Source organism: Felis catus, chromosome C2 (genome assembly GCF_018350175.1).
Source record: "Felis catus isolate Fca126 chromosome C2, F.catus_Fca126_mat1.0, whole genome shotgun sequence".
NCBI lineage: Eukaryota > Metazoa > Chordata > Mammalia > Carnivora > Felidae > Felis > Felis catus.
The window spans coordinates 100,947,133-100,958,161 of NC_058376.1; the positions used below are offsets into that span (position 1 = coordinate 100,947,133).

Sequence of the window (11,029 nt, forward strand, 5' to 3'; positions counted from 1 at the left end):
TGGTAAGAATGGGGTATATGTGTTTATAAAAACAAGGTCATTGGGACTTTATGCCCGTGGGGAAAACTCATCGGTTTAGAATTTTTTCCAGCTTACTTCTGACTTGAAGTGTACTTGTTTACTGTCTTATTACTGCTGGGTCCTGCTATTTGCCAAAGCCCATTCGCAATAAAGATAAATCTGTGCCAATGTGCTTCCCCTCTAAGGTAATGGATTAAAAGTCCGTTTCTTGGAAACACCCTAAACGAGTGGCATTAATTGACAGAAATTTAGACACTGTGGAAATATAGTGAGGCATATTATGTAGGCCAGGTGATTCTTTTAAGGTTCCTGAAAATATAGCACATGGACAGCTATCATTCTGTCTTCTGTAGGCACTAAATATCATCCATGTGGAACAAATTAAATAGTTTCTTTCTGTCAGTGGTATTCAGAAGAAACTTGTGCCAAAAAAATAGTTATAACGACATATAACTTCCAATATTACCTTTCAATTTCAAATGCCAGTCAGAGTAAAGATAGATAATGTGCATCTTCTCAGGCAAAATCATATTGCAAAGTGATTTTCCTGCATGACACTCACTTACAAAAGTATTAACGAGATAAAAATGTGCATGATAGAAAGTTTCTGATAGTAGAAGCATGGCTGGAACAGCTTCATAAATAAAAAACAAATATTTTCTAGATAAAATTAGATGATCTATGATAAAGTTTTAAAAGGAGAAACTCTCCAAAAAAAAAAAAAAAAAAGGAAAAGCTCTCCTAGGAAAATAAACACTTAAAATCATATTGAAATGTATAATATATTTATATATTTACATCAGATATTTATTACAGAAACTTACACTTGTAGTCAAAATTAATTGTTCTACAGTGCTTATTTAGATGATGAATAGTAAAGGTTTCATGCAATTTGGGTTATCCTCATATCCACAGTAAACTAAACGGTAAATATATTTCTTCAAGAATAAGAATCTGTGGGGCACCTGGGTGGCTCAGTCGGTTGAGTGTCTGACTTCAGCATGGGTCATGATCTCGCAGTTGGCGAGTTCCAGCCCCGCGTTGGGCTCTGTGCTGACAACTCAGAGCCTGGAGCCTGCTTCTGATTCTGTGTCTCCCTCTCTCTCTGCCTCTCCCCCGCTCATACTCTGTCTCTCTCTGTCTTAAAAATAAAGATAAACATTAAAAAAATAAAAAAAAAGAATAAGAATTTGCTGGGGCACCTGGGTGGCTCAGTCAGTTGAGCATCGGACTCTTGATCTCACCTCAGGTCAGGATCTCATGGTTTGTGAGATCGAGTCCTGCATCAGGCTCTGTGCTGATGGTGCAGAGTCTGCTTGAGATTCTCCCTCTCCCTCTCTCTATGCCTCTCTCTATGTGCTGTCTCTCTCTTTCAAAATAAATAAATAAATAAATAAATAAATAAATAAATAAATAAACAAACAAACTTTTAAAAGAAGAACAAGAATTTGCTAATTCTGAAGAGAAACAAAATTTTAAAAATGAAGATGACTCATAAATATACATATTATTAATCATATTATAACCATTCAGTCATGTGTAAGAGTTGAGATTTTATTTAGGGAATACAATCTGTACACAAAAGTATGGTGAATATAATGAATATTGTAGTAATTACCATAATAGAAACACAAGTAACATATAAAAATGAATCTGGAAAGGCATCTTGGAGAAGGGAATTTTAATCTGAGCATCAAATTAGAAATGATGTATATACAGGTAGAAATTTGACATTTGAGATGGAGGAAAACAATGAAGAGATATTTAAGTGAAATATTGCCACTCTTTCAGAGATGCACCAGTTGGCTTTGGTATTGGGTAAATAAAAGTGAAAGGAGGAATATGCATGACAAAGAGAAATCTTTAATTTTGATTAGGATGTTAGTTCATGTTGCCAAAGCAATCATAAAATATTTACAATTCTATCTGTCTGAATTATGCAGATTCCCTATGAAGTTAAATCATATATTTGGAAAATAATTTGGGTTCATTAGCATTTAGTCTTATTTTTGCTATTTACTATATGTGTGAGGTGACCATATATCTTTACCTGGCACAATTCTGATGTATGCCAATAGAGTCAGATTATTATTAATAGCTTCTCTTTTTCTTTCAAACAAGTGCTGGCTTAGATGGTGTGCTATCCATGGGGTTGGTTGACTTCTTTAAGTTTCAGACTCCTTACCTTAAAATATGGATAATTTTTATAACTACCACATGGCATTGTGAGCAGTAATAATACAGTGCCTATAGAGTACTTAATTCAGTACCTTTACAAAGCAAACAATTGATAACTTCCAGTTATAACAATTTAATTATTAAAAGATGACAAATATTCAATTGGCTCAAAAAAATCAGTTATAGCACCAATTATTTGGATGATTTGTACACTTATAATTGACTAGAATATTGACTAATTGCTATATATAAATTAGTAGTTGTAAAAATATTCTTTTTTTTTCTTTTCTATCTCATTCACACTACACACAGTCTACAAGAAATTATCTTCTAAGGCCAGTATATATTGAATATTATTCTAATAAATGGAAACGGTTACTTTTGCCTCCAAATTTATTACTTAAATATAGATTGCATCATGGAAGAATATAATCCCAGATATATAAACAGATGATCCAGATGACAGTGATGAAGCATTTCTATTTCCTCAGACACAAATAAAACTCTGATAAAACCAGTGTATAGTCTGGAGCAACTTTTTTAAAAGTTTATTTATTTATTTTGAGAGAGAGAAAAAGCATGTACACAAGTAAGGGAGGGGCAGAGAGAGAGGGAGAGAGAGCATCTCAAGCAGATTCTTGTCAGCATGGAGCCCAACATGAGGCTTGAACTCACGAACCATAACTGACTGAACCACCCAAGTGCCCCAAGTCTGGAGTGATTTTTAAAGATATTTAATGAATCTTTTCAGTCCTTTTATAAATGATATCATGCAAAGCTCTCTGAACCCAAACCCCCCAAAATGTTAGCTTTAGCCTGATATTTCACATGTTTCAGTACAAAGATGTTCTTTAGATTTGCAAAGACATTAACATATATCCTGTTAAGGAACAAATCTCTCCACCATCTAATAAAAACATTAATAAACATTAATATAGAGTAATAAAAATACTTTGAAATATCTTTACATAAAAGTGTTTAAACATTACTGTTCTAATTCTTTTGGTTTTGAGATGTTGTTTTAATTACATTCAATAGTGTCTCACAAAGCATCAGAACATACAGGAATATTCTGATTTCTGTAGTAATTAGAATCCATGCCACCCTCAACTCTCCTTCTTCATAAATTCAGTAGAATTTTAATATTTCTGAAGAAAATTCAGACAATATCCTTTTAATAAATTTTTTAATGTTTAGTTACTATTATTATTTTTTGAGAGACAGAGAGACAGAGTGTGAGTGGAGGAGAGGCAGAGAGAGAGGGAAACACAGAATCTGAAACAGGCTCCAGGCTCCAAGCTGTCAGCACAGAGCCCAATGTGGGGCTCGAACCCACGAACTGTGAGATCATGACCTGAGTCAAAGTCAGATGCTTAACTGATTGAGCCACCCAGGTGCCCCCAGATAATATTCTTAACAGACAGATGTTGTAAATTTTGTTTGTTATGTTTTTAAATTTACTGCATTGATATTGCTCTTATTAAAATAAGGAGGGAATATATCAACATTTCTTTTTTAGGAGTCAGAAAAGGTCATGATCATGACATAAATGAAGTGTCTCCTAATTTGGAGGAGGGACCCCAGTACCTCACAGCATTCAAGTCACAAATCTTTCAAGGTGAAATCCGGTAACCGCCTCGCTGGATGACGTTATCAGCATGCTATCAATCAGAACCCAAGTGGGAATGTATAGCTTGCGTCTAAAGAGCTCTTCAGAAAACTTTTAGTTTCTTTTTCTCCATCTAATTTGCCTAAGTTACTACAGAGAGTGAGTCAAATGTAACCAGAGATAGCTATAGATATAATAAACAAAACAAAATAAAACAAAAACAGACTTCAAAAAAAGAAAGGCAAAATGAATTTTCCCTTTATTTGAGATGTCTTGTGGTCAGGGAAAGAATGTGAAAATGTGGGCCCAGCTGGACTAGCCATGAGTATTGACTTCCTCCATCTGATTCCAGTTGTGTCAGTTTTCAGTCAATTTTAGATTATGATTCCCTTCAGCTATTTTTGTGAGCATACGAACAAATTTGTGAATAGCGTTTAAGCTTTACAGAATAGACTATGAGGGTGAATTGGGGTTAAAGAAGAGGTAAGAGGCTTAAATATGAAGAAATTACATGAAAACCTTTTTCGAGTATGTTCATCAATTGCAACTGGTTTGACTGAGGCATTTTGAGACTTGAAGTTGACTTTTGATTTTGGAATCTCTGTTCTAACCCTGGAAGTTCAGCCTGCTTTAATAGGCTTAGTATTTCTACCCAAGCTATGATGATGATTAAAAGATGCATTATATGCAATAGAATTACAAGTACTAATTTCAGGACGTTTCTTCAGAAATGTTGAAGTGTGGCTGCATTAGTTTCTTATTGCTCCTGTAACAAATAACCATTCATTTAGTAACCTAAAACAACCCAAAGGTATTATCTGACAGTTCTAGTGGTCAGAATTCAGACATGGGTCTCCCTGGACTAAAATCAAGCTGTTGATGAGGCTGTATTGCTTCCAGATCCCTTCTTCCACTTTCCCTTCCTTTCTCCTTCCTCCCCTCTCTAGAAGAGAAGTCATCTCCTTGCATTTCCCAGCTTCTAGGGGCTGCCTGCATTTCTTGGCACATGCCCATTCTTTCATCTTCAAAGCCACCAATGCTCAGTTGAGATTTTTCTCATATCACAACACTATGACTCTAGCCATCTGTCTTCCTCTTCCACATTTAAACGACCCCTGCAATGACATCTTGCCAACTTGGATAATCCAAGTTGGATACTCCCCTTATTATAAGGTTTATCTAGTTATTTGATTAGGAAACCTAATTCCATTGGCAACCTAAAATCTCCCTTGTCATGTGACATGACTTATTCAAAGGTTTCTGGGGTAAGAACATGGACATATTTGAGGATCCGTAAATTCTCCAGGAATTGTTTTGTTTTGTTTTGTTTTTATTCTGCTTTCAATAGTAATGTGAGCAAGTTGATAACTTAACTGAATGTTTAGGTTGTCCCTGCTGAGGACTCTACATGTCTTGAGGGAGACTAACCTGATTCTCTTCCGTGGCAGGTCTTTGACTCAGGTACACTTCTTAAGAAAACACATCCATAGCCTGGTGAGATGTGGGCTATGATAACCATTATTCATCACATAATATTGCCTTGGTGCATCTTGTTACATGCAATAAAGCGTTTCCAGATTAGGGATGGGAAAGTCTTATAGAGAAATGAGAACAAAAAAATATAGTCACCCACTAAGGCTAGGTATGAGTCAGTAAATTATAGGAAGATGTGGTAGGACAAAGATGATGTTCACCATATAACAAGAGATTGCCAGCATGTCTATTCCAGCAGACAATGTCAGGAGGTCCAACTGAGAGAAATTGGGGTCTCCATAAAAATCATCGCATGGGATTTGGAAGTCAAGACCAGACATGTTAAGAGACTCAATACAAGACTGACGGGCAGTTGCATCAGAGATATCTATTTGCTCTTAGTAAGGTCTATAGTCATTGTCTGGTCCATGGTTGGGGAAATTTAGAGGAAAAGATCTATGGTCATAGTCTGGTCCATGGTTGGGGAAATTTAGAGGAAGTTGAAAGTTTCAGATAAACTGGGTTACTGGCAGGTCACTAAAATAGGATCTGTAGTAGAAGGACTTCTATTTTCTAGAAGAGAGAGTAAAATTTCGGAAAATGGAAAAGTAAAAACCCAAATATTGAGAGTGAGATCTCAAGTCAGAACAATTCTAGCAGTATACGCTGACTGCTGTATCCTGAGTGCTGAGTAAAAGTTAATTAACTTCTTCTGCTTAAGTCGAATACATTTGAGAGATAGAAGTTAAGCCGCATCTGATTCAAGTAGACTGAGTGGTGGATTGAGCATGTTTAAAAGAGGGAATCTTCTGAGAACGAAAGGCAGTAACTAGCATCTTCAGCAATAATTTTATATTGAGCATAAAATACTTTATATTATTATTTGTTGTTTATTTACTTTGCTTACGAATTATTCCTTTCAGAACAGTAACCAAGTCTTTTTCATCTTAATTTTCTCATAGAGTGCCTAGGATAATGTTTTTTTCATATAAAACAGACACTTGAATTTTTCCTTTCAGGTTGTCCAGTTAGGGAATTTTACCTATTCTAATCACTTTGTATTTGTTGGCTTGCTATTAGGTGGTTTATAAATATATATTGGCCTCACTTTTTAAAAACATACTTTATTATCACTTCTCGGCCTTTTGGCTAAGATCAAGTGTAAAAAAAATACTTTATTTATTTTTTTTAAGTTTATTCATTTATTTTGAGAGAGACAGCATAAATGGAGGAGGGGCAGAGAACGCGGGAGAATCCTAACCAGGCTTGGTGCTGTCAGTGCAGAGCCTGATGCAGGGCTTGAAGCCTCAGGATCTTGAGATCATGACCTGAACTGAAACCAAGAGTTGAATGCTTAACCGACTGAGCCACCCAGGCACCATATATTGGCCTTACTTTTACATGTGTTTCTAAAGACAGTTGGTCACCTCTACATATAAGAATTCTAGAACAGGAAAGAGAAACTATGGCAAACTGGTGAAAAGATTATTTGAGGATAAAAAGAACTTTCAGCATTTGCTTATTCAAAATTATTAGGTCACCTCTTATTTCAGCTATTCCTGATGTTTATTCTTTGAGAACTGAATTCTTCAAATATCATGAACCATATATGTACTATCTGCTATTTTCTCGTCCTCTGCTAGTTGCTCTAACTTGTAAGTAGTTTACTCTTACTGCTTTTCCTTACACAATGTCATATATTTGTTTATCAATTCAACTCTATTTTTTTCTTTCTTAAACAAATAAAATTTTATTTCTTAAAAAAATAAAATTTTTACAACAGGGTTTTTCTTGTCACAATACAATTTGACATATTTAATATTTCTTTTTTGGTTGAGATTTAATTGACATATAACATTGTGTTAGTTTAGATGTACAGCATAATGATTTGATATAGGTGTATATTGTGAAATGATCACCCCAATATGTTTAATTTACATCTATCATCACACATATTTATGGATTTTATTCTTATGATGAGAACTTTAAAGATCTACTCTCTTAGTAGTAGATATTTTAACCTATCTCAGTGTAAAGTCAATTATTTAATTATTTCCCCTTTGCACTGGTCTCTATACTGTCTTGGGCCTTTTATGCATTCCGGTCCTAAGATAGACAATTAGAGAGACAGACAGACATGTGGCAGATAATTCACTGTATGAATGTGCCAAAATCTCCAAAATGTTAAAACAACATTTGTACATATGGATGATCTTACCCCTGCTCTATAGGGATTTATAATCTAAACAATATTGGAAAACACATAGACACATTAAACAATTATGTAAAAAAAGGAAAGCACATAATGAAATACAAATATATTTTTATTTTTTTTTAATTTTTTTTTCAACGTTTATTTATTTTTGGGACAGAGTGAGACAGAGCATGAACGGGGGAGGGGCAGAGAGAGAGGGAGACACAGAATCAGAAACAGGCTCCAGGCTCTGAGCCATCAGCCCAGAGCCCGACGCGGGGCTCGAACTCACGGACCGCGAGATCATGACCTGGCTGAAGTCGGACGCTTAACCGACTGCGCCACCCAGGCGCCCCACAAATATATTTTTAAATATAAAAGCTTTTCTTTTTTTTTTGTAGGTTCACCACATACTTCCTTTTTGCTTTAAGGTGTTTAGTTGTCATCATCTCCTAATGTACCATTATCATTTCCTTTTAAGGTGAGATAATGACATTAGCTAGTAAGTGGAAGAGATAAATTTCAGACTGCTATCCAACTACACATATGTGTGCTCTTTCCCAAATATCACTTAATTAACTATATATAAGGAAAACAGAGTATGAGAGGCTCAGAAAAAAATTAAGCTTATTTATTTATTGATGTAACAGAGAAGGTTTCAACAAAGACATGCATCTTAACTTAGGCTTTAAAAACTGGATGTAATCTAAACTGGAAATTAGAAAGATAGGCATCCTAGGTACAGAATAGTATAAGCAAAGGCATGGAGATAAATGTTAGCCCTGTCCGTTACCAAGACAGTAAAAAGCAAGTGCAAAAGTCTGATTGAATCATTCTGCCCCACATTCGTTCATCTCAAATTCAATGCTAAACCTTTATCCAATCAGCCTATCAGGTCCAGAATTACTTTCAGAGCAGACAAATTACTTTTACCCAGCATATGGTTTCAGAACTTAATGCCAGGCCAGTTTGTCTTCCTTCATTTGTAAACAATACTGTGTCCTGAGGAAGGAATATTGAATCCACACTTTATATAGGAATATATTAGATTTTTAAATTACATGGCGTTGTGTATGTCACACTCCAGCAAGCTCATTCCTAAAAGGATAAAGTTAGTCATGGAGAGAACGCTTGCACTAGAAACACAAATGCCTGATGAATATACAAGGGTAAATAAGTGAAATATGTATTGCTGAAATGAAGACTGTGCTGAGATTAGATAGCCTACCAAGGAGACAGAAAAGCCTTCTCAAAATGCATCATTTAATATGGAACTGTACAAATGGTCATCTTTTATTGTATAGTCTAGCCTTTCATTTAATTTGTCACAAGGGTACCCACCACTAGGCAAAATGTCTGTTTTGACATATACCACTCAAGTGTGAAAGTAACCTTTTGCTTTAATGCTTTATTCAAGAACTAGCCTGGTGTTTTTAATTGGCTAATGCGGCCCTCAAATCTGCAGTCTCCCAAAGAATATAATACATCCAAAAAACAGCCCAGTTTTAATTTCTTCCATTTTAATGTAGCTTAATATGAAATCTGTTTTACATCCCACTTGCAATTAGTGAGTATAATCAGTGTAAAAACGTGAATGGTAGTTGCAGCTGCGGTAGGCGAGGTCTGTGAACATTTCCAATAAGATAAAAATACCATTCCCAAATCAAAAAGGAGATGTGAACTGATATGGAGAAGCTGATTGTTTAAATACTTCCGGTAACTACAGTTATTCTAATATTTATGTGGCTAATTGTTATTTTCCTCCATTTTGTAATATCTCCATTCAATTTCTAACAATATAATCAGGTACAAGCAACATGTCTGTTTTCTGTTCAGACTTCAAGTAAAAGCAGTCATGGTACTGATAAGAGAACGAATAATTTTGACATTTAGTCTACATACTAAATATCTGCTTTTGAAATGTGTAATATGAACTATAAATTATTTTAAATTTGCAACTAAGGCTTAAAGATGCATTTCAGTTGAACACTGAGAAAGATGAGGGGAATTATCACAGGAGATGTCCTCAGTAACTGATTCTGTTAGATAAAATTTAGTTTCAGGTAAACTGTTTGTCATACCCAGCTAATGTGGATACTTGAGAAATTTATGCATTGTTTTTACTAATTTTAAAATTTAATAAGTTATCTTATACTTTAGAATCACTCTTTCTACAAAGAAGAGTTTTCAATAGTTTTAAATTAACAACTTAAAATGATTGAAAAAATATGTGTTTATTTTATATAGAAATATGAACACTGTGTAGTACCAAAGGTACTTACTTATAAAATTTTGACATTGAGCATTGTAAAGTATTGGCAACCTTTGAGTCCCCCCGTCTCAAATTTCCATGTCTTTCTACATCAGGTTAGCTTATGGTAGTTATTCAATTTGAATTTGCAAGATGCGTTATTGTTATAACAATGTCATAAACTATTAAGGTAGCTCTTTCGTATTGAAAAATATCATTATTTAATTACCAAGTTCATATTCATAAAAACCATATCTTGAAAAATTTTAATCATGTGTAATATTAAAATTTTATTGGATTTTTCACCTTTATTGTTAATTTTCATATTGTTACGGGCTATGAGTTTGTGTCCCACCCCAAAATTAATGTGGAAGTTCTAATTCCTGATGTGATGGTATTAGGAGGTGGGACCTTTGAGAGGTAATTAGATCATGAAGGCAGAGCCCTCATGAATGAGTTTGCTGGCCCCTTGATCTGGGACTTCCCAGCCTCTGGATCTGTGAAAATAAATGTTTGTTTAAACCACTCAGTCTATGGTAATCTGTTATAGGAGTCTAAACTAAGACATCATCTTCAGAAATTTTTATGAAGTTTAATATAAAGATACACTATTAACATTTTTACTTAGGTTATAACAATATATAATACATACAGGAAGTAGAGCATACTTGAAAACCACATGAAATTAACATAGACATTATGGCATTTGTTGAATATTTTTAAAGTTTTTGTTGTTAAAATTTTATTTCTATTAGTTTTACAATTTTCATTAGAGTATTTGTAAAATTTTATATAGTTATTCCTATTCTATTTATTAGCCTCTGAGCATTTTTAACGAGATAAATATTCTTTGAAAAGATAATTTCCATAGGAACATTCTATTAATGAAAATAAGAAAACTATATGATTGTAGTTAAGACGGAAGAGTAGTGGGAAGACCTTATGCTTGCTTTGTCCCTCAAACACAGCCAGATAATTATCAAGTCATTCTGGACACTGAGGAAATCCATCTGAGGACTAAGAGAATAAATTGCACAACTAGAGGAAGAAAAGGGGCCAAATTGTGGAAGGTAGGAGTTGTAGAGACTCAGAGATGTGATTTGGGGGATAAGAATTGTGGGTGCTGCAGAGGAGAGGGAGCCCTGATCATGGAGAGAGGCAGGAGAGAAAGAGAGAGGGAGAGGGAGAGAGAGAGAGACAGAGAGAGTGAAAGAGAGAGTGAAAGAGAGAGAGAGAGAGAGAGAGACAGAGAAAGCAGCAAGCAGGGGATTGCACAGGAGGAACACTTCTCCAAAACCATTGA

At 34.7% G+C, this 11,029-nt stretch overlaps 1 pseudogene; it reads left to right on the plus strand.

Annotated features, from left to right (window-relative positions):
• The first annotated feature begins 6,410 nt into the window (after window positions 1-6,410).
• On the plus strand, window positions 6,411-6,484 carry LOC111556487 (annotated as a pseudogene).
• Window positions 6,485-11,029: the final 4,545 nt, after the last annotated feature.